Source organism: Rhinopithecus roxellana, chromosome 10 (assembly GCF_007565055.1).
Source record: "Rhinopithecus roxellana isolate Shanxi Qingling chromosome 10, ASM756505v1, whole genome shotgun sequence".
Taxonomy (NCBI): Eukaryota; Metazoa; Chordata; class Mammalia; order Primates; family Cercopithecidae; genus Rhinopithecus; species Rhinopithecus roxellana.
In genome coordinates, this window is record NC_044558.1 from 134,880,635 (window position 1) to 134,906,229 (window position 25,595).

The following is a 25,595-nucleotide window of genomic DNA, read 5'->3' on the forward strand; positions in this document are numbered from 1 at the left end:
AAAAGTTTAACCCAAATAACAGTAGAAATTCATAACCAATGGGAAAGCGTTAAGTACCTAGAGAACCCAATTGAGGTAGGGTGTTTGGGAAGACATATGTCTACAGCACAAAGAAGTAAACAATTTTGTTTGCTAAGGGGAACATCTATAAGGCATTTTAAAAGAAAGTTCAAATCGTTCTTAATAAATGACACCATTTGTTTCCATTTAAGGACTTATTTATCCTGTGCTATGCTCTTAGAGACAATTGAAAACACCACAGTCCCTGCTCTTAAGAGACCACAGTTTAGTAGAAAGACAGTGGAAAGCAGTAACTATAGAATACGATAGCTGCTACTTTAAAGGGATGTGCGGAGTGCTAATAGAGTATGGGAAGGTCAGGCTTTAACTTTGCTTGTGAAGTCGTCAAAATATGTTACACTCTTGCAGTTTTTTCCTATTTATCCAGACCAATGGTTCTCACATTTAGTTGCATCAGAATTACCTGGAGGACTTGTTAAAACACAGATTATGGATCCCTTTATGCCCATAATTTCTGATTCAGTTGGTCTGACTTGGAGCTTGAGATTTTGCATTTCCAATAGGTTGCCAGGTGATCCTGAGGTATCTGGCCTGGGGACCACACTTTGAGAACCGCTGATCTTGCCATTCACAAACAACAAATGGACGTGTTCACAGACCTCTTATTCTAGGGCTCTTCTGAGGAAAGTGGAGTAGGGAACAGAGGGCCTCAGGGTGGACAGAACATACTGCTTATTTTGCCTTCCCTTTATAACATTTTAAATCTGATTAAATACATTAAAATGAACTTTAAAGGCATCCTTGAAGGGGAAAAGACATCAGAAATAGCCAACAGCCAGACAACCTGGGGCCAGAGGGAGGAAGGGGTTCTCTGCAGAAGGGACAATAGAACCTCTTGTAATTCATGCTGGTTGACTCCCTAGAATTGGTGTAGGTATTACAACCACACAACGGGCTCTTCTTGCCTGCTGCCCAGATAGAACCAATTTATCAAGATGGGGAAATTGTAATAAAGAGTTTAATGCTGAGAATGATGGTTTCCAGCTTCATCCAGGTCCCTACAAAGGACATGAACTCATCCTTTTTTATGGCTGCATAGTATTCCATGGCATATATGTGCCACATTTTCTTAATCCAGTCTCTCATTGATGGACATTTGGGTTGGTTCCAAGTCTTTATTATTGTGAATAGTGCTGCAATAAACATACGTGTGCATGTGTCTTTATAGCAGCATGATTTATAATCCTTTGGGTATTAATGGGATTATACCTATTAATAGTAATGGGTATAGTCCATAATTAAATGGGATTATACCCATTAATAGTAATGGGATGGCTGGGTCAAATGGTATTTCTAGTTCTAGATCCTTGAGGAATTGCCATACTGTTTTCCATAATGGTTGAACTACTTTATAGTCCCACCAACAGTGTAAAAGTGTTCCTATTTCTCCACATCCTCTCCAGCACCTGTTGTTTCCTGACTTGTTAATGATTGCCATTCTAACTGGTGTGAGATGGTATCTCATTGTGGTTTTGATGTGCATTTCTCTGATGGTGAGTGATGATGAGCATTTTTTCATGTGTCTTTTGGCTTCCTTACATGTCTTCCTTTGAGAAGTGTCTGTTCATATCCTTTGCCCACTTTTTGATGGAGTTGTTTGTTTTTTTCTTGTAAATTTGTTTGAGTTCTTTGTAGATTCTGGATATTAGCCCTTTGTCAGATGAGTAGATTGCAAAAATTTTCTCCCATTTTGTAGGTTGCCTGTTGACTCTGATGGTAGTTTCTTTTGCTGTGCAGAAGCTCTTTAGTTTAATTAGATCCCATTTGTCAATTTTGGCTTTTGTTACCATTGCTTTTGGTGTTTTAGACATGAAGTCCTTGCCCATGCCTATGTCCTGAATGGTATTGCCTGGATTTTCTTCTAGGGTTTTTATGGTTTTTGGTCTAACATTTAATTCTTTAATCCATCTCGAATTAATTTTCATATAAGGTGTAAGGAAGGGATCTGGTTTCAGCTTTCTACTTATGGCTAGTCAATTTTCCCAGCACCATTTATTAAATAGGGAATCCTTTCCCCATTTCTTGTTTTTGTCAGGTTTGTCAAAGATCAGATGGTTGTAGATATATGGTATTATTTCTGAGGCCTCTGTTCTGTTCCATTGGTCTATATCTCTGTTTTGGTACCAGTACCATGCTGTTTTTGTTACTGTAGCCTTGTAGTATAATTTGAAGTCAGGTAGCATGATGCATCCAGCTTTGTTCTTTTGGCTTAGGATTGTCTTGGCAATGCGGGCTCTTTTTTGGTTCCATATGAACTTTAAAGGTGTTTTTTTCCAATTCTATGGAGAAACTCATTGGTAGCTTGATGGGGATGGCATTGAATCTATAAATTACCTTGGGCGGTGTGGCCATTTTCACAATATTGATTCTTCCTATCCGTGAGCATGGAATGTTCTTCCATTTGTTTGTGTCCTCTTTTATTTCGTTGAGCAGTGGTTTGTAGTTCTCCTTGAAGAGGTCATTCACATCCCTTGTAAGTTGTATTCCTAGGTATTTTATTCTCTTTGAAGCAATTGTGATTGGGAGTTCACTCATGATTTGGCTCTCTGTTATTGGTGTATAGGAATGCTTGTGATTTTTGCACATTGATTTTCACAAGGACAAAAAAAGAAACAAACACCGCACATTCTCACTCATAGGTGGAAATTGAACAGTGAGAACATTTGGACACAGGAAGGGGAACATCACACACCAGGGCATGTCATGGGTAGGGGAGCGGGGAGGGATAGCATTAGGAGATATACCTAATGTAAATGATGAGTTAATGGGTGCAGCACACCTACATGGCACATGTGTACATATGTAACAAACCTGCACATTGTGCACATGTACCCTAGAACTTAAAGTATAATAATAATTTTTAAAAGTTCAATGCATACAGAGCCAGGTAAATGGGAGGCTGGAGTTTTATTGTTACTCAAATCAGCCATCCCCAAACTTTGGAGGTGAGAGTTTGTTAAAGATATTTCTGCAGGCAGAAGGCTAGGGAATGGGGAATGCTGATTGGTCGGGTTGGGGATGAAATCATACGGGGTTGAAGCTGGTTTTTCTTGCTGTCTTCTGTTCCTGGGTGGGATCGCAGAACTAGTTGAGCTGGATTACCCTTGTGGGTGACACCAGCTGGTTCATCAGAAACATCTCTGAACACCAATGTTAGGTTTTACAATAGTGATGTTATCCACAGGAGCAGTTGGGGAGGTTGGGAATACTCCCAAGCCATAATTTCTAATCTTGTAAATAATTTGTTAGTTTTACAAAGGCAGTCTGGTCCCCAGGCAAGGAGTGAGTTTGTTTCAGGGAGGGGCTGTTAGCACCTTTGTTTCAGAGTTAAACTATAAACTAAACCCCTCCCAAAGTTAATTCAACCTACACCCAGGAATGAACAAGGATACCTTGGAAGTTAGAAGCAAGATGGAGCTAGTTAGGTCAGATTTCTGTCACTGTCATAATTTTCCTATGTCAGATTTTTCTCACTGTTATAATTTTTGCAAGGGCACTTTCAGAACGTGAGCCTCAATCTTTTTGTTTGGCTGTTTTGGTTGTTTTTTGTTGAGGAGGGGAGGCAAGGCAGAGAAAGCTGTGTCACACCTTTTTAATCTTAATGTTGGCCACCCATTTTTTTTTTTTTTTTTTAATACTCAGCCACTAGTCACTGTGGAGGACTCTGTCCATTGCTTAAGGCATTGTGTGTTGAGGGAGTCAATAAAGAGTTGTCTTAAATTCTTGTCCAACTGTGTGCCTCTGGCCTTGGAATTACAGTTTCTTAGACACTCCTACCTCTTGACTGACTTTAAGGCAATGCTTCTCACATTTACTCCTGTCCAGGAGGAAATCTGTTACATTTTACCTTGGGGGTAAATACATCAAATAAATTTACTTTTTTTTTTTTTTTACATAACTACACTAAAATGAGATGCCTACATTACGTAAACTTAAAATTTAACAGAGCCCTTGAAAATTGTATTTAATACTTTGTTGACTGAGCAATCACCCAAAAGGCTTCTCATCTACCAGAAGGGACATGTAGACCAATATCACATAATTAGCTGATTATTAAATTATTTGGGAGCCCATAAATGTTCCGTTTGGTTTAGCAAAGTTCAAGTAAAACACAGTTATAGTGTCTGAAATATCTATTATTGGGGGAGAAAATGGACACATAGATTATATGTAAAATAATAAACGAGTAAAAAGACACATTCTATTTCTTTGTAGTAACATTTTAGTAGCAGATTGCATTTTTAATTGTTTTTTCTGATTGTAAAAGAACTTTACATTCATTTTTGGAAAATTCAGGATTATATAAAGGTGCTAAAAAGAAAATAAAAATCACCTAATAAGAAATTTGACCACCCAGTGAAAAACCATAGTCAACACTTGGCTAGTCTTTCTCTTTTTTCAAGGCCTTTATATTCTAATGATTTTTTAAAAGTTAGAATCCTACTGTTTAATACAAAAAAGAATAATGAAATTGTACAAAGTAACACATATATTGGTTAAAAGTCAGATAACATTTAAAATCATAAAATTACAAAAAAAAAAAGTCCCCACCTTAGCCCTAATTATTGTTCTCCAGAGCAACCACTTGTATCATTTTTTAGCTGATTATTGTACTTATGTTTCTAAGTATGCTTTTATTGTCACTTCATGAGTGGCCCAGAATGAGTATAGAATAGGAAGTCAACAATTCATTTAAATATTTCTTTATTATGGAGCATTTATGATGTCGGAAAGTTTTACTGTTATGGGTAACATGACAGCTAACATCCTTCTACACACGCACATGCTGTACACCTCTCTTCTGTTGTTTAGAATGAATTTCTTGGAGTGCAATTGCCAGATCAGAATTGCCCAATTGCCATAAACACAGTTTGCATTCAGCATTCTTTCCAGAGTTAATTTTATGTGGTTAAATATGTTGATTTTTCTTGCTTAATTTCTTTGTTTTTATGCTTAGGAGGGAAAACTTCTCCACCCCAAGATCAAATAAACACACACCTCAGTTTCCTTCTAGGTGTCCTGTGGTTTTGTAGTTTATACTAAAGTCTTTGATCTAGCTGAAGTTTATTTTGGCCTATATTAAGATACAGGAGTCTATTTTTCTTTCCAAAATATTATGCCCTTTCTCCACAACTCTCCAGTGACTATCCTTTCTTTTCCCACTGATTTGAAATGTTGCCATTACCGTTGATTAAGTTCTTGAATATTCTGGTACTCGTTTTGAAAGGAAGTAATGGTGGTGGTGGGCAAGGAGTTGAATTAATGTGATTGTTCTTTCACCAGTACCAAACTGTTTAAGTTAATAAACACAGTAGAGTTTGATACTGATCTTTCCATTATGTGATAGTATGTCACTTTTTCTTCTCTTATTTTCTGAAAAGTGTTCAAACTATAAAATATAGTTCTATATATTTGTTTGTAAAATATTTATAAGACAGCAGAGGGAAGAGTGGCTTTTTCTGACTTTGTTTCCTTTTAAAGTTTTTAATTTATCAGATCACCCATCAAACACTTCCGTCAATAAGGCAGGAGAATTGCTTGAACCCAGGAGGTTCCACTGTGTTAGAACCAAACTTTCAGAAACAGTTTGGCTGTGTTAGCATTCCTTTAAACTTTTGTTATATATAGAAATCTAATTCCAACATGTTTATTCTTGGAACCATCTGCCAATGCTACAATATGAATTCTCTTGCGTTGTTGAAATTTTGAGGGAATAAGAATAAAATCAAACCTCTATTAAATACTTACCATGGCTGGCACAGTTCCTAAGCCTATTACATGTATTAATGTAAGCCTCCTAACAATCCTGAAGATAAATGCTGGTATTATCCCCCATTTTATACCCAAGCAAACTGGAGCTTAAGAGTTAAGTAACTTAAAAAGGTTACCCCACTGCTCATAAGCAGTGGAGTTAGATTCCAGACCCAAGCAGCTCGATGCATGCTCTCAACCATGATTTTGATCAACCTTTGACTTACTGTGCGCTCTCAGGGACCCCAACCCCCTGAACTCAATGCACAGCAATTTCTTTTACAAAAGATATTTAATTGTGAAAAAAACACATAAAATTTACTATCTTTTTTTTTTTTTTTTTAAGACAGCTCTGTTGCCCCAGACTGAAGTGCAGTGGTGCGATCTCAGCTTACTGCAAACTCTGCCTTCTGGGTTCAAGCCATTCTCCTGCCTCAGCCTCCCTAGTAGCTGGGATTATAGGTGTGTACCACCATGCCTGGCTAAGTTTTTTAATTTTTAGTAGAGATGGGTTTTCGCCATGTTGGCCAGGCTGGTCTCGAACTCCTGACCTCAAGTGATCTGGCCTCCCAAAGTGCTGGGATTACAGGCATGAGGTACTGCACCTGGCCTAAATTTACTACCATAACACTACTGAATCACACACTTAGTGGTTAACTATAATTAGTTAACCACTAGATTTGCAACAGATCTCTAGAACGTTTTTATCTTGAGATTTGCAACAGATCTCTAGAATGTTTTTATCTTGTAAAACTGATACTCTATACCATTTCCTCTTCTCCTCAGCCACTGGCAACCACCATTCTGCTTTGTTTCTATAAGATTGAATACTTTAAAGACAAATACTTACGTGAAGTATTTGTCTTTTTGTGACTGGATTTCTCTTAGCATCATAGCCTCAGTGTTCATCCACGTTGTACCATGTGACAGAATTTCCTTCTTTTTTGAGGCTGTATAATATTCCATTGTAGATCATGTTTTTAAAAAATCCATCCATCCATTGAAGTACATTTAGGTTACTTCTACCTCTTAGCTATTATGAATAATGCTGGCAGGAGCATGGGTGTGCAAATATCTCTTCAAGATCCTACTTTCAATTCTTTGGATTGAAAGTGAGATTGCTGGATCATATGATAATTCCATTTTCTTTTTCTTTTTTTTTTTTTTGAGGTAAGAAATCTCGGAACTGTTTTCCATAGTGGTTGCACCATTTTACATTGCAATCACCAGTGCATAAGGGTTCCAGTTTCTCCACATCCTTGCCAACTCTTGTTACAACTCTTGTTATACTCCTATTGTTCTGTTTATTGGATAGTGGCCCTCCTAATGGGTGTGCAGTGATATCTCATTGTGGTTTTAATTTGCATTTCTCTAATGATTAGTGATGTTGGGTGTCTTTTCGGATGTTTGTTGGCCATTTGTATATCTTCTGTCCTCTGCTCATTTTTAAATCAAGTTATTTGGCTTATTTTTGTTGAGTTGTAGGAGTTTTTAAAAATATATTCTGGGTCTGGGTGCAGTGGCTGACGCCTGTAATCCCAGCACTTTGGGAGGCTGAGATGGGTGGATCATGAGGTCAGGAGATTGAGACCATCCTGGCTAACACGGTGAAACCCCGCTTCTACTAAAAATTCAAAACATTAGCCAGGCGAGGTGGCGGGCGCCTGTAGTCCCAGCTACTTGGGAGGCTGAGGCAGGAGAATGGTGTGAACCCGAGAGGTGGAGCTTGCAGTGAGCCAAGATCACACCACTGCACTCCAGCCTGGGTGACAGAGCGAGATTCCATCTCAAAATATATATATATATATATATATATATATGTGTGTGTGTGTGTGTGTGTGTATATATATGTATATATATATATATGTATTCTGGATGTTAACACCCTATCAGATACCTGATTTGCAAATATTTTCTCACATTCCATAGGTTTTTTTTTCACTCCACTGATTGTCTTCTTTGATGTGCAGAAGCTTTTAAGTTTGATGCAGTCCTACTTGTCTATTTTTGCTTTTGTTGCTTGTGCTTTTGGTGTCTATTTCCATCTCAGTTGCTGAAGCACGTGTCCTACTTATTTGGGAAAAAATACATTAAAAACTTTTAACAAATGCCATGAAATACATTTTGAAAACCCTTAGGAAATTTCTTGAAATATGTAGTATGAAAATTGTATTTGTAAATCATTACTCAGTTCAGCATTGTAAATATGAGAGGCTAATTTATACATCTATATAAGGAGAAGAAATGGGAGACAGAAAAAAAAGAACTATCCTTGTTCATATCTAAAAGAGGGATAGCAAGCACACAGCATTTGTACCATATCCTCTCCACATCCCCAGCAGATACGGCTAAAGAAATATCACGCTTTTGCTTGCTGAACCCAAATGGGCTTCAGAACCCTTCTCAACACAGAGCTCCAGGCAACCATTCACGATCAACTGAGGTGACAGGCTACATGAAATCTGTTTGTCATTATGTCTTCAAAAACACTTCCAAAAGCATATTCATTAAAGCAGAATTCTCCAAACATGCCACGTTGGAAAACAGTCATAGCTGCAGATTCACAATGATTACAAGCATATTAAACTCACTGAGAAATCCTCCCAGACAGAAATTATTTCACTGATTAATCCTCATTTTCTGTATTGTTTCTATGAAAATACTGTGAAATGAGATTTGTATGAAACAGTATTATTGAAACAGTTCTCCAGTATTTGCCATAGAGTGGCCATTTATAACATTGGTGTCAGTTCTCTGGAAAACGTTAGTCAACTTTATTCTGCATCTTAACTATCTTGTGAAATTTGGTCTCCAAGAAAATGTGTAATTTTTAAAGTTTAAAAAACAATAAAAAATATAAACATACATGTACACACATATATACGTGTGTGTGTGTATGCTAGCATTTTCAGGAATACAAAGCAACTAAAAAAGATCCATTCTCTTTTATCACTAGATTTAGAGGACTGGTCTCTAACAATACAAGAAGGAAACGTTAACAGCATAAGAGTATAGCTGCAAAGTTGACTAATATTATCTGTGGCAGCTTAAGGAGAAAATAATGTAGCCATTCCTCAGCTATGGAAACAATCCAAACTTATATAGATAGAGGATATTTTAAGGGAGGGGGCTACCTCTAAGTCAAATAAGTGGGCATCTGCTCTAGAGATGAAGGGGATGCTCCACACCATGGGCAGATGCAGATGTATACACACACCCACACACACACATACACACATATACACACACATGCACAGACACAGACACATACACACACAGACACATAGACACATATACATACATACACAGATATACACACACATACACATACACACATATACACACACATACACACACAGACACACAGACACATAGACACATATACATACATACACAGATACACACACATACACATACACACACACATACACACATACCATATTCTCAACCAGGAATAAACATTTCAAAAGTGTCAGGAGAAAGGAAATTCTACAACTCTACCCAACTTTAAGTGATTGTTTTAAACTATAATGATTACAAATATTGAAAGACTAAGCCACAAAAGGAATGAAGTCATTATTAATTGGATATCTAGCTGGTGTTTTGCACAGATGAGAAATCATGGCTGCTTAGGCCTACTGCCTAGAGGCCGTTCTTCCTTTAACTCAAGATTATGTATTTACATAGATACAGTTTTGGTGAGCATTTGTTATTAAAATATTTCTTCTCAAGAGGTCACAGAAAATAAAATTATTAAAAATCATACCAACAGTGGCTGTGAACATGCAAGATTGCAAAACATCTTTTGGAGACATGGTCTGGCTCTGTCACCCAGGCTGGAGTGCGGTGGTGCTATCTCAGCTCACTGTAACTCCCACCTCCCTGTGCAAAACATCTTAAAGCTTAACGTTCTCCAATCTCAGATGTGTGGTCACAAGAACAACCATTAGAGAGTAACATACTATGTGGTTCTGAAAAGTAAAGAGCTGATTTCTGAAACATAACCTAGCACCAAAACAGAATCCATCAAAAATAAATGTCGGAATCTACAGTGGTTCCCAGTATCAGTCCTGGGACTGATAACATTAGTGTCACCTGGGAGCTTGTCGGGAATGCAAATTCTTGGGCCCGCCCTGAGCCCACTGAATCAGAAACTCTGAGTATGGGGCCCAGAAACCTTTAATAGGCCCTCTAGGTGATTCTGAGACACGCTACTATGAACTATTGCTTGCTTCGTGTCTGGTATTAGTTTGGTCCATTTTATCTAGACTTGTTGAGGCTTATTCTTTGTGATCTTGGTAATATTAGAATTTCCTCAAATTGAAGAGCAAAATACAGAGACAGCTTTCCAAATATAACATCTAATGAGCAGCCGAACAATGACCCTCCTATTGTAGCAAAATTGAGTACAGAAGTTGTCTATGTATTTTTAGAACATGAAGATATGCTAGCATTTTCAGGAAAACAAACCAACTAAAAAAGTTCCATTCTTTTTTATCACTGGATTTAGACAATTAGTTTACAATTAAAAAAAAAAAAAGAAAAAAATACTGCAAAGTTGACTAATAATATCTGTGGCAGCTTAAGGAGAAAATAATGTAGCCATTCCCCAGCTATAGAAATAATCCAAACTTATATAAATAGCAAGAGGACATTTTAAGGGAGGTGGTCCTCTAAGTCAAATACGAGAGCTTGTTTGCTCTAGAGATGGCACCATGGGCAGCTGCAGTGACTGAGGGAGTGTCTGTAGGAGGCTGTCTGCTACACAGAGGCGGCACCTGCTACCAGGCCATGGAAGGCTCCACTCACAACCATCACCTTCCAAGGGGCTCCTGAAATCTCCCTGTCCTCTTGGAGACCTTCACATTCTTTTTCATGGCAGGATAAACTGTGCTGAGAAGCCGGGGTTCCCTAGGCAGGCACGTTTTAAACTACTGGGTAATATTCCCATTTTGGAGAGTGCTTCACAGTTTTCAGATGACAGTGACACATTTTCTGCAGCAGGGTTTCTCTACCTTGGCACTACTGACATTTGGAGCTGTATAATTGTTTGCCTTGGGAGCCTGTCCGGTGCACTGTTGGCTGCATCCCTGACCTTTATCCGCTAGATGGCAGCAGCAACCCCCAATTGTGACAACCAAAAATGTCTGCAGACAGGGCCGAATGTCCTCTGGGAGGGTGGGGTGCAAACTCCCCACCCCCATAATGGAGAACCACTACTCTAAACTCTAAAGAGGTAGAGTCTTCCTTTCTTTCTGTTAAAAGGGACAGGAAAAAACATTCTCCTGTTTGTTCTTTGTCTTCATTAATGCCACCACTCATCTGATTCCTATTTTGCTTTGTTACCCCTTCATTCTCTCTTTCTCTCTCTCTCTCTCTCTCTCTCTCTCTCTCTCTCTCTCTCTCTCTCCTCTCTCTCTCTCTCTCTCTCTCTCTCTCTCTCTCTCCTCTCTCTCTCTCTCTCTCTCTCTCTCTCTCCCCCCACACCCCCGGCTTTCTTTCCCTACCTAGACTGGTCCTCCAAGGCTATCACTTCGCTTACTCTTTGACAGTGTTCTCAACCTCCTGGCCCCATTATCTTTGGCCCTACTGACTCCAAAAATTCCCAGCTCTGGGTCAGTTCAGCTCTCTGGTGACCCCATTTCTACACTAGAGATACCAGGCATCTCTGGAGAAAGTCATAGTTCTGTATAAATTCATGGTCTCCCTACCAATGAGCCTCAGCTAGCCAGCATGAGGTTCTTGTTTCTCTTTACCCACTTCCATCTTTTCCATTCCTACTGTCTTATTCCATTTGGGCTGCTATAACAAAAATACCTTAGATTGCTTACACAACAAACATTTTTTTTACACAGTCTAGAGGCTGAGACATCCAAAATCAAGATACTCTCAGACTCAGTATCTGATGAGGATTCCACTTCCTGGTTCATAGACAGCTGTCTTCTTGCTGTGTCCTTACATGACGGAAAAGGAGAAGGGTTGCTCTCTGAGATCCCTTTTATGAGGGCACTAATCCCATTCACAAGGACTCCACCGTCATGACCTAATCACCTCCCAAATGTCCCACCTCCTAATACCATCACAATGGGGTTAGGATTTCAACATATGAATCAGGAAACACATCACAGGATGGGTCTAGCACAAGAGGAGAAAGGTAGAAAAGAAAAGAGGAAGAAATGAAAAGAAAGGAGAGAGAGTGAGGGAGGTCAGGGAAAGAATAAGCTTCCAGGTGCCTGGCTAAGGTTGACTCTGTCTGAATTTAAAAGTAATGACATGGATCAAGTAAAGGAATGCTCCATCCGCTCCATCCACTTGACCCAGATATATCAAGTAAAGGAAAGCTCCATCCACTGACCCCGAAGTATGTTCCTGGTGAGCTAGCTAAGAGTAAGGTGGTAAAATCGTGCCCCTCCTGGTAATGGGCTAGATATAGGCACAGAGGGCATGATGGTAGAGCTACATATATTTATGAAGCCAGTTATCTTGCCCATTCCCTATGAACAGCAATTTCAAACTTTTTCCCTATCTTCAAACTTTCCATGTCACCACATTGTCCTTACAAGAGATGACTATGCATATCACTTCACCATGTTGACCATGAAAGTACAGCAGAAACCCCCTTATGGGATGTGGTTGGGATTACACATTGTTACATGAACTGAAAAGGCTTATTAAAGCAGGAAATCACTAAAAAAGAAACATATGTATAACGTATACATTTTATTTTAACTTAAAACATAAGTGGGGCTGGGTGCAGTGGCTCATACCTGTAATCCTAGCACTTTGGGAGGCTGAGGCGGGAGGATCACTTGAGCCCAGGAGTTCCAGGCCACAGTGAACTATAATGGTGCTACTGTACTCCAGCCTGGGTGACAGAGAAAGACCTTGTCTCAAAAAACAAAAACAAAAACAAAACATAGTGGGCATCCATTTGTTAATCATCTGAGTTAGAGCCAAGACCTTTTGGAGAAGGTCCATAAATTGGAGTTCTGCAAAAATCATGACAATGATTTTTCATTGATGTCCAATTTGGACTTTTTAGGTAAAGCAATTCAGGTGAAAGTCCTACTCAGTTTTGGGGGTTCTGTTTTTTTTTTTTTTTAAATCTCAACTTTTATAGTTGATTTTGCCCACACCTACTTTGACCCAAAAAAGTAGCAACTCACCTTTTAAAGGATTTTCCCAAAGTGTAGCTTTCATTTAGTTTGATTTTATTTCACTCGATTCTATTTTAAATTGATTTCCTTCAGCTCACATTGTTAAATTTTATAAGTACAACTGGCATGAACAGGTCACAAAGGGAAGGGGGTTCTTTAGGGGAGAGAATCTGTGCACAGAGCTCTCCTGCCATAAAGCAGTTTCCTTTTCCTAAACTGCCAGTTCACCTGCATGCGCAGCTCCAGCCTCCTTCCTGTCAATATGGTAAGGGAGGAGACCACCCTTCATATCGTCTTATGCCCAATTTCTGCCTCCAAAGAAAGAAGAAGTAAAAACTAAAAGGCAGAAATGAAATCCACAGGCAGACAGCCCGGTGCTGCACCCTGGGCCTGGTAGTTAAAGATTGACCCCTGACCTAATCGGTTATATTATCTATAGATTACAGACATTGTACAGAAATACACTGTTAAAATCCCTATCTTGTTTTGTTCCGATCTAATTGATCTAATTCCTGGTGCATGCAGCCCCCAGTCACGTACCCCCTGCTTGCTCAATCAATCACGACCCTCTCACATGCACATCTTTAGAGTTGTGAGCTCTTAAAAGGGACAGGAATTGCCCACTTGGAGAGCTCGGCACTTGAGATAGGAGTCTTGCCGATGCTCCCGGCCAAATAAACCCCTTCCTTCTTTAACTCGGTGTCTGAGGAGTTTTGTCTGTGACTTGTCCTGCTACAATGGAAGAGAGCTCCTTTTGTCGAAAGACCCCTTCACCTGGGCTCTGCATCCGATTTCCCCTCAACACCTCGTGTCTGTCTCCCTCTCTTGTATCTTCAACATCTCCCTCTTTTCTAGGGCATTTAAACCTACTCTGTTTACTCTGATTACAAACACAATCATCTTTAGGCCCCCTGTCTTTTTTTTTTTTTTTTTTTTTTTTGAGATGGAGTCTCGCTCTGCCGCTGGGGCTGGAGTGCGGTGGCCGGATCTCAGCTCACTTCAGCTCACTGCAAGCTCTGCCTCCCGGGCTCACGCCATTCTCCTGCCTCAGCCTCCTGAGCAGCTGGGACTACAGGCGCCCACCACCACGCCCGGCTAGTTTTTTGTATTTTTTAGTAGAGACGGGGTTTCACCGTGTTAGCCAGGATAGTCTCGATCTCCTGACCTCGTGATCCACCCGTCTCAGCCTCCCAAAGTGCTGGGATTACAGGCTTGAGCCACCGCGCCCGGCCTAGGCCCCCTGTCTTTCTCCAGGGACCACCCTTCTCTTCACAGTTGGGTTTTTATAAGACTTGCCTACACTCCCAGGCTTCCTGCTTTCACTTCTCTGATTCACTTCTTGTCTCACCTCCTCCACTGAAATGCTTCTCATCAAGGTCACCAGTGACCTCTTTGTGTTCTCTAACATTTGTTTCTCTGGAATGTTAGTCACTGCAGACCACTTCTTCCCTTTCTCGACTCTTCCTCCCTCAGCTTCTGTGATATCTCACTTCTGGTTTTCCTTTAACCAGCTGGCCATTCAAATGTCAGAGTTCCTTTAGGCTTCATCCTAGGCCTGCTTTCTACTTGCTTTATTTTCTGTGGTTTCATCCACTTCTATAGCTTTACTACCATCAATTGATGATGACTCTCAAACCTATGATTCCATTCTGATCTTCTTCTTAACTCCAGAACAACGCAGCCAACAGCCTACTGGTCGTATTTATTAATATGTTCCAGGGAGACCTTAACCTCAACCTGTCCAAAATGCAATTCATCACTTTGCCTTTCTTCCCCAACCTGCTTTTCCTCTATTGTCCTTATTTTTCTGAAGGGTACCAATATGTGCCCAGTTTCCAAACCAGGAACCTGGAAGACATCATTCACTCATTTCTCCCTTTTACTCTATACATCTGATCAACTACATTAGTCATCCATTCAACAAACATTCATCTATCTATATCAATCCTTTACAGGTTAGACTTGCCGGTTTAGCAAATACAGGAGATTGGAGTTTCCAGTTCCAAAATGGCCACACAGAAGTAAGCTGGCTTCCCCCCCCCCCCACCCACCCACCATTTCCCCCACAAAACAAACAAACAAACAAACAAATATATAGGACTGAGATTTTCACCAGCAACAAACCAGAGCTCAAGTATGAGGATGAGACAGTTCCTGTGGCGACAGAGAAATGGAAGAACTCTGAGACAGTGGTAGGAGAACCAGACTTCTGCATCTGCAATGCCCCTTCCACCCCATTCTGCAAGACATGAACCACATGGAAAATCCTCCTCCAACTTATGGTTCCCGCTCTGGAAAAGTGAAATTGAGGTGGTTAATAAGCTTCCTCACCTTTTTGGTTTTTCTGGCAGGAGAACTGTTCTTGCCTTAACCCGCAATTAGCATTAGGACTGTTTCATGGGAGAAATATCCCTAAGGATAGGCAGAGACAAATAGGGAGGCAGGGCTACCATCTTCAGCCCAGAAACTCTGCTCTGTAACTTGGCCAAAGGAGACCAGATAAAAGTGGCTGTAGGAGGTATGTTCCCCAGGCCCCCTGGGCACGGACCCCTAGCCAGCCTTCCTACACTGCTGGGATAATCCCTTTGGGACCTTCCCCGTTTGGGACAGGCAGTGCTTCAGAACATTTATTATGGCCAAGGTGAACCTGAGCTTAAGGCCACTTAGAACTGGAAAGGAGGCAGTGACTTGAGTAACTAATCCTTCAATGCAAAGACATAGACATATACTCACAAGAAACAAAAGAAAATGGGAAACCATGACCTTGCCAAAAAGACAAAGCAAAAATCCAGTGACTGACCCGAACAAGATGGCAATTTGTGAGCTCTCCAATCAAGAATTCAAAATAGCAGTTTTAAGGAAATTCAGCAATCTCCAAGATAACACAGAAAAACAGTTCAAAAATGTATTAGAGAAATCTAACAAAGACATTGAAATACTTTTTAAAAACTCAAACAGAAATCTTGGAAGTGAGAAATACATTTGCTGAGTTGAAAAACTCTAGAGACTCTCAACAGCAAAATGAACCAGCAGAGGGAAGAATCAGTGAGCTTGAAGACTGGCATTTGAAAATACATAGAGAAGAAAAAAGAAAAAGAACAAAAAGGAACAAAGACCACCTACAAGATACAGAAAAAAACTTCAAAAGACCAAATCTAAGAATTATTAGTGTTTAAGAGGAAACTGAGGAACAGCAAAAGGTAGAAAGCTTATTCAAAGAAATAATGATAAAACGTTTCCCTAAACTTGAGAAAGATGTAAATATGCAGGTACAGGAAAGTCTTAGAACACCAAACAGATTCAACCCAAAGAGAACTACCCCGAGGCATTTAATGGTCAAATTCCCAAAGGCTAAAGATAAGGTGAAGATCCTAAAAGCAGTGAGAGGTAAGAAGTAAATAATATATTAAAAAGCTCCAGTTCATCTGGCCACAGACCTCTCTCAACAGAAACCACAGAGACCAGGAGGGAGTAGAAAAACATTTTCAAAGTGCTAAAAGAAAAAAGAAAAAAAAAGACCTGTCCGCCGAGAATATTGTATCCTCAAAATTGTCATTCACATTTGAAGAAGAGATAAAATCTTTTAGAGAAAACAAAAGCTGAGAGAATTCGCCAACACCAGTTCTGTCTTGCAAGAAAGGCTAATGGTAGTTCTTCAATCTGAAAGAAAAAAACACTAATGTGCAAAGGAAAACTATTTAAGGTATAACATCCGCTGGCAAAGTAAATACACAGACAAACCCAGAATACGCTATTACTGTATTTGTGGTGTGCAGTCCACTTGTAACTCTAGAGTGAAGCCCAGAAGATAAATCTAACAAAAACAACTAAGATACAGCAACCCGTTAAGAGATAGGCAATATTAAAATAAATTGAGACAACTAAAAGTCAAAATGTGTGTTGGGGGTGGTGGAGTTAAACTGTGGAATTTTCTGTTGGTTTTTTTTTTTTTTTTTTTTTGCCTTTGTTTCTAGTGTTTTATTTGTGATCTAGGATAAGTTGTCATCTCTTTAAAATAACTTTTATAGCTATAAAATGTTTTTTGTAAGCCTCATGGTCACCACAGCATAAAAACCTATAGTAGCTTCACTAAAAATAAAAAGCAACAATTTAAAACATACTACTAGAGATAATCACTTAACCACAAAGGAAGAGAGGAGTCTCAAAACACAGAAAACAAGCAACAAAATGACAGTAGTAAGTCCTTACTTATCAATACTAACACTGAATGTAAATTGTCTCAATTCTCTAATTAAAAGGCATAGAGTGGCTGGGGATGGTGGCTCATGCCTATAATCCCAGTAGTTTAAGAGGCTGAGGTGGGCAGATCACTTGAGCTCAGGAGTTCGAGACCAGCCTGGGCAACATGGCATAACATGTCTCTACAAAAAATATAAAAATTAGCTGGGCATGGTGGCACGTGCCTACAGTCCCAGCTACTTGGGAGGCTGAGATTGGAGAATTGCCTGAGCCCAGGAGGTCAAGGCTGCAGTGAACAATGGTTGTGCCACTGCACTCCAGCCTGGGCAACAGAGTAAGACTCTATCTCAAAAAAAAAAAAAAAGGCATTGAAGAGCTGAATTGATAAATAAAGAATATTTAACTACATGCTGCCTTCAAGAAGCCCACTTCGCCTATAAAAATGCACATAGACTGAAAGTGATAGGGTTGAGAAAGCTATTCCATGCAACTGGAAACCAAAAACAAGCATGAGTAACTATACTTATATCAGATAAAATAGACTACAAATCAAAGACTATCAAAAAAATAAGGATGGTCACTATATAATGATAAAGGGGTCAATTCAGCAAGAGGATATAAAAATTATAAACATCTATACACCTAACACCAGAGCTCCCCCAAATATAAAGTAAACATTAATAGGAAGAGATAGACTGCAGTACCATAATAGTACAGGCTTTAACACCTCATTCACAGTAATAGATAGATCATCCAGACAGAAAAATCAACAAGGAAGCAGTGGGGTTAAACCACACACTTTATCTAATAGGCCTAACTGGCATTTACAGGTTTTACCCCATCGCTGCAGAATGCATAGTCTTTTCATCAGCACATAGAATATTTCTCAGAATAGACCATATCTTAGGTCTGCATAAACTCAAAAAAATAGAAATCATGTCAAATATCTTCTCTGACCACAATGGAATAAAACTAGAAATCAATAACAAGAGCAGCCTTGGAAAATAAATCAAACATGAAAATTAAACAACATGCTCCTGAACAACGAATGGGTCAACGAAGAAATTAAGAATGAAGCTTAAAAATGACTTGCAACTAAGGAAAATGGAAATACAACATATCAGAATCTATGTGATACAACAAAAGCAGTACTAACAAGGAAGTTAAAAGCAACAAATCCCTAGATCAGAAAAGTAGACTTTAAATAAAGAACGTGATGATGTACCTCAAGGAATTAGACAAGCATGAACAAGCCAAATCCAAAATTAGTAAAAGGAAAGATATAATAAAAATCAGAGCAGAAATAAATGAAATTGAGACCAAAAAATCAATGAAATGAAAAGTTAGCTTTTTGAAAAGATATAATCAATCTAGTCTTTAGCTAGATTAATTTTAAAAAACAGAGACTCAAATAAATCAAATCAAATCAAATAAATAGAAATGAAAAATGGGACATAGAAACTGAGACCTCAGAAATACAAAGAATCATTGAGACTATTATAAACAACTGTATGCCAACAAATTGGAAAAACCTAGAAGAAACAGACAAACTCCAGAACACATACAGCCTACCAAGATTGAACCATAAAGAAATAGAAAACCTCAACAAACCAGTAATCAAAGCCATAATAAAATGTCTCTTGCCAAAGAAAAGCCTAGGAGTTGATTATTTCACTGCTGAATTCTACCAACCATTGATTCATTTATTTTTTGAGATAGGGTCTCACTTTGTCACCCAGGCTAGAGTACAGTGGATGGCTCACTGCAGCCTCAGCCTCCTGGGCTCAAGTGATCTTTCTGCCTTGGCTACCTGAGTAGCTGCAACTACAGGCATGCGCCACAACACCCAGCCGATATTTGGATTTTTTTGTAGAGATAAGGTCTCGCTGTGTTGCCCAGGATGATCTTGAACTCTTGAGCTCAAGTGATCCTCCCATCCTGGCCTCCCAAAGTGCTGGGATTACAGGCATGAGCCACGGTGCCTGGCCTCTACCAAACATTCAAGGAACTAATACCAACCCTAATCAAACTATTCTAGAAAATTGAAGAGGACATTCTTCCAAATTCATTCCATGAGGACAGCATTACCCTGATACCAAAACCAGACAAGAAAATACCACGAAAGAAGAAAACTACAGGTCATATCTCTGATGGACATAGATGCAAAAATCCTCAACAAAACACTAGCAAACTGAATTCAACAGTACATTATAAAAACATCATTTACGGTGATCAAGAGGGATTCATCCCAGGGATGCAAGGATGTTTCAACATACACAAATCAATACATGTGATATATCACATTAATGCAATTAAGAACAAAAACCATATAATTATTTCAATAGATGCCAAAAAACATTTTAATAAAATTCAACATCCTTTATGATAAAAAGGCTCATCAAAATGGGTATAGAAGGAACATACCTCAAAATAATAAAGGCCATCTATGACAAACCCATGGCTAACATCATATTGAATAGGGAAAAGTTGAAGGCCTTTCCTCTAAAGACGAAAACCACACAAGGATGTCCACTTTCACCACTATTATTCAACATAATACTGGAAAGTCCTGCCCAGAGTAATTTGGCAAAAGAAACAAAGGGCATCCAAATTGGAAAGGAAGAAGTCAAATGAGCCTTGTTTGTACATGACAAATCTTACACCTAGAGAAACCTAAAGTCTCCACCACAAAACCGTTAGAACTGATCAATTCAATCAAGTCGCAGGACACAAAATCAACATACAAAAATCAATCATATTTATATATGCCACCAGTGAACAATTTGTAAAAGAAATCAGAACACCTAGGAATCAATCTAACCAAAGAAGTGAAAGATCTATACAAGTAAAACAATAAAATTCTGATGAAAGACATTGAACAGGACACAATAAAATGGAAAGATACTCCATGCTCATGGATTGAAAGAGTTAATATTGTTAAAATTACAATGCTACCTAAATTAATTTACAAATTCAATGCAATCCCTATCAAAATACCAATGACATTCTTCACAGAAACAGAGAAAACAATCCTAAAATTTATATGGAACCACAAAAGACCTCAAATAGCCAAAGCAATCCTGAACAAAAAGAATAAAGCTGGAGGCATCACACTACCTAACTTCAAAATTTACCACAAAGCTATAGTAACCAAAGCAGCATGATTTTATGCCAGTATGCCAGCATACTGGCATAAAAACAGACACACATAGACCAATGGAACAGAATAGAGAACCCAGATATAAGTCCATGCATTTACAACCAACTCGTCTTTGACGAAGGCATGAAGAACATACAATGGGGAAAGAACAGTCTTTTCAATAAATGGTGCTGTGAAAACTGGATAACTATATGCAGAAGAATGAAACTAGACTCTTATCTCTCAACATATACAAAAATCAAATGGAAATGGATTACCGACTTGAATCTAAGACCTGAAACTATGAAACTACTAGAGGAAAACATTGGGGAAATACTCAAGGGCCTTGGTCTGGGCAAAGATTTCTTGTGTAAGACCTCGAAAGTATAGGCCATCAAAGCGAAAACAGACAATTGGGATTACATCCAGCTAAAGAGCTCCTGCACAGCAAAGGAAACAACTAACAAAGTGAATAGACAACCCACAAAATGGGAGAAAATATTTGCAAACATCACTAATTATCAGAGAAATGCAAATAAAAAACACAGTGTGATCATATCTATCAGCTCAGTTAAAATGGCTTGTATCAAAAAGAGCCAGTAACAGATGCCTACACGGACATGGAGAAAGGGGAACCCTCATCCACTATTGGTGGGAGTATAAATTAGTACCATCACTATGAAGAACGGTGTGGAGGCTACTCAGCACACTAAAGATAGAACTACCATATCATCCAGCCATCCCACTCCTGAGTATATATGTGAAAGATAGGAAATCAATATATCAAAGAGATAGCTGCACGCCCATGTTTATTGCAGCACTATTTGCAATAGCCAAAATAGGAAATGAATCTAAGTGCCCATCAATGGATGAATGGATAAAGAAAATGTGATATATATACACAGTGGAATATTATTAAGCTATAAAAAAAATGAAATCCTGCCCCTTGCAGCAACATGGATAGAAATGGAGGCCATTATGTTGCGTGAAATAAGCCAAGCACAGAGAGACAAATATCGTATGTTCTCACTCATATATGGGAGCTAAAAAAAGTGATTCTCATGAAGACAGACAGTAGATTGGTGGTTACCAGAGGCAGGGAAGGGGAGGAGAATAAAGGGAAAACAAAGAATATCAATGTATTTATTACTACTAAACTGCATTTAAAAATGGTAAATATGGCAAATTATATAGGTATATTGTACCTCAATAAAATTTTAAAAAATACAGGAACCCAGTTTAATTTGAATTTGAGATAAAACATAAATTTGTTTTAGAATAAGTATATTCCATGCACTGTTTGGCATATAATTATATTAAACATTTTACTGTTTACTTGAAATTCAAATTTAATTGGGTGTTCTATATTTTATCTGGAAACCCTATTAAGAGTTTTGAATTTCAATAATTCATATCACAACCTTAGTTTAGAATTCTAAAATGTGAAACAAAAGCCACAATTTCAAAACTGAAAACTTGCAGTATAAACCATATAAGCTCAATTTGTTACAGCTGCAACTCACTGAGACCCATCTGTCCCAAGATAAGGCCACAGACAAACCATTTTAACAGTTAACTCCACAGGGACCCATGTGTCCCATCAAGCCCACCTACCATTCCAAAAGTGTCTTAGCTCAGGCTGCCATCACCAAATACCATAGACTGGGTGACTTAAACAACAGAAATTTATTTTCTCACAGTTCTGGAGAATAGAAGTCCAAGATCAAGTGCTAGCATGGTCTGTTTCTGGTGAGGGCTCTCTTCCTGGCTTGTAGATGGTGGCCTTCTTTTTTCTCTTTCCTTTTCTTTTTTTTTTTTTTTAAGACAGTCTTGCTCTGTCGCCCAGGCTAGAGTGCAATGGCTTGATCTCAGCTCACTGTAAGCTCTGCCTCCCAGGTTCAAACAATTCTCCTGCCTCAGCCTCCCAAGTAGCTGGGATTACGGGCACCCACCACCACGCCCAGCTACTTTTTGTATTTTTAGTAGAGATGGGGTTTCACCATATTGGCCAGGCTGGTCTTGAACTCCTGACCTAGTGATCCACCCACCTTGGCCTCCCAAAGTGCTAGGATTACAGGCATGAGCCACTGCACCTGGCCGATGGTGGCCTTCTTAATGTGTCCTCACAGGGTGGGAGTTGGGAAGCAGGGATTGGGGAAAGAGGAAGCAGGAGGGGAAGGGGAGAGGAGGATGGAGAAGGGAGAGAGAAAGCTCTCTGGTGCCTCGTCTTATAAGGGCACTAATCTCATTATGAGGGCCCCACCCTCATCACCTCATCTAACCCTAATTATCTCCCGAAGGCCTGATCTCCAAACACCATCACATTGTGGGGTGGGTCTTCAACATATGAATTTGGAGGGGAAAACAATTCAATCCATAACACAGAAACTTACCTAGTTTATAAATTGGATCAATCCCTGACAAAATGTCACGGATCAGTTTCCACTCTGAAAATACCCCATGACTAACCAGCATCCTAACCTCCCCACTTTGAGACACTATGGGACTCTATCAAGATGATATTGATCCTCGAGTTTAATAAGAGCTGATGTGGGTTCTGTGACATCATCATCTCTCTGCTTCTGATTGGTCAACTATCCTCTCTCTCTCCTCACTTTTCTCTCTGTAATCCAGTGGTTCTCAAACATTAGCTGTACCTGAGTCCCCTGGGGAGCTTCTGAAACCTCAGGCTGCTGGGCCCACTCCTGGAGTTCCCGATTCAGTAAGTCTGGGATGGGGCCTGGGAATTTGCATTCCTAACAAGTTCCCTGATGCTGTTGCTGGTCCAAGGATCATGCTTTGAGAACCTCTGCCTTATGATCCTCTTGAACTGTCTGGGGTGGGGGTTGGGGCGGTGGCTTTACATTGGCATTTTATAAAGTTCCCCACATGATTCTGACATGGAGACAGCATTGAAAACACTGTTCTAATGCATATTCCACACTGTAGTCAGTGTGCTTACAGATTCGATAAAGGAACTCATCGGCTTAAAACAGTGAATGGCATCTCACTGCCCTCAGTGTCTACGGCCCCTTAACAAGACTTATGGGGCCCTGTATGATGGATTTCCATTTACTTCACTCTCGCCTCCAACCCCTTCTCGAACTACCTCACCTCCTCATGCCCCAGTCCAGGATTACTGGGGAAACCACAGTTCCCTGAAGATGATCGTGATCTTTTTCTCCCCAAGTCTTTGCCCATTCTGCATCTTTACTGGGGAAGCTCTCACCACCAACACACCTCTCTAGCTGGCTAACCCTTTCTTGCTCTTTAGAGCCTTACTACTAACAGCGTGATCCATGGACCAGCTGCAACAGCCTCTTCTGGGAGCCTGTTAGAAATGCAGAATTGGCCAGGTGCGGTGGCTCACACTTGTAATCCCAGCACCTTGGGAGGCCAAGGTGGGAGGATCGCTTGAGTCCAGGAGCTTGAGACCAGCCTGGCAACACAGCAAAACCTTGTCTCTACAAAAAATACAAAAACTTAGCCAGGCGTGGTGGTCCACGTCTGTAGTCACAACTACTCGGGAGGCTGAGATGGGAGGAGGTCAAGGCTGTAGTGAGCGGTGATCACGGCCTGGGAGACAGAGCAAGACTCTGTCTCAAAAAAAAAAAAAAAAAGCAGAACTTTGGGCCTCACTCCAGACCTCCTGAATCAGAACCCATATTTTAACAAGATCCTAGAATGATTCACATTTACAGTAAAATCTGAGAAACTGTTTTCAGGCTCCTGTAGATGTACTTTCTCTGGACTGATACGTCTGAGTCCCAGAAACTCAACTAGGTGCCTCTCCTATGTGCTGCCACCGCAACCTTCCCTAGCACTTAACACATTGCTCCTGACCAGAGCCTAGTGGCCTACAAGCTCTGCAGGGACAGGAACTGTATTTTTACACATGCTTGCATTCTCCACTCCAGCACAGTACCTGGCACATAGCAGATGCTCAAAAATAGTTATCAATTAAATACATGTTTTTAGAAACAAGTAGATAAAGTATTAGCTCTCTGGTTAGAGAATTTTGGAGTTAAGTTCTTGATTTACCATTTACTAGCTGTAGGACCCTGAACAAGTCACCCTCCTCCCAGAAGTTGTTACTCATTGTTAAGTTGAGAATATTATCAAGTTGAGAAATATATCAACCCTACAGGGTTGCTGTCAGGATTAGTGATGTAATAGATGTAAACCCAGAATGCTATATCTGCCAAGTCAGAGTTGGCACAATAAAGAAGAATGCCCTCCGCCTTAGTTCTCCCAAGCAGCAAATCTTTGCTGAGTTGGGTAGAATACTACTTGTTGAAATAGAAAGGGTGGCCATACTTGAGCTTAATGCCATTTTTCTTTCTGTTTTCCCCCAACTGCATAAAAGTAAAACCAAATAAACAAACCTGAGAACTGAGCTGGAATCAATGCCTTTCTCAGCATTGTGTCAGGAGAACAAAACTTAAACTGGGGCCAGCAGACCCTTAAGCTCCTTAAGCCAGGCTCTGGGACCCTTGGGATTACATTTTTAAAATCCTCTCTCCAGTTCCAAACAAAAGTAAACAAGGGAACCTTTTATAGTGTGGTTCAAGGTGAGGCAGTAAACAAATGAGCTTTAAGCAGAATAATCAGCTTAATATGTACTAGCTGGAGGTTAACATTTGCATTGAGAAAGGTCTTATGGTCTTTTTGATAATTCATTCGGAGTTCACTCTCTCATCCTCTACCCTCATTCTCCAACCACATGATTCTCTCAAACCCTCAATCTCCCACTCCTACACATAGTCTACCAGTTGGCCAAATAACGAGAGACGAATGGAATTGTCAAACCAGAATCAAAGGGATAAAAGACGAAGGGACTTTGAAAGAGGAGAAAGAGAAGGCAAGGAGAGGGAAACTGTCCATCCACTGCAGACTCAAGTGTTTGTTGGCTCAAAAAGTTGAGGACTAAAGCCACCCTAGGTCTCAGCCACCCTGCAGGCTTTGTGTGGATGAGAAAACTTGACCTGATTATATGGTCCTAAGTGTGCTAGACTGGCTAAACCAAAGACTGTTGTATAATAAATCATGCCACCCCTGCACCCACTTCCATGATCACAGAGAACATAATGCTGGCGTTGTTAGATAAGCTGCAAAGGTCATCAAGATGTTTCTTTGAACTGCCACACCCAAACCAAACACTTGCTCTGATCTTTGGATAAATAACATTTGAATGAACAAACATTTCATACTTTCGTTATCTTTCGTTACTTTCGTTATCTGTGAAAGGGACAAAATCTGTCACCCGC

General features: G+C 39.7%; 1 protein-coding gene across 1 annotated transcript in view; it reads left to right on the top strand.

The window, feature by feature from the left end:
• Nucleotides 1–25,595, top strand: part of SMCO2 (single-pass membrane protein with coiled-coil domains 2) — an 80,382-nt gene that overhangs the window by 568 nt on the left and 54,219 nt on the right. The gene's annotated exons all lie outside the window — the stretch shown is intronic.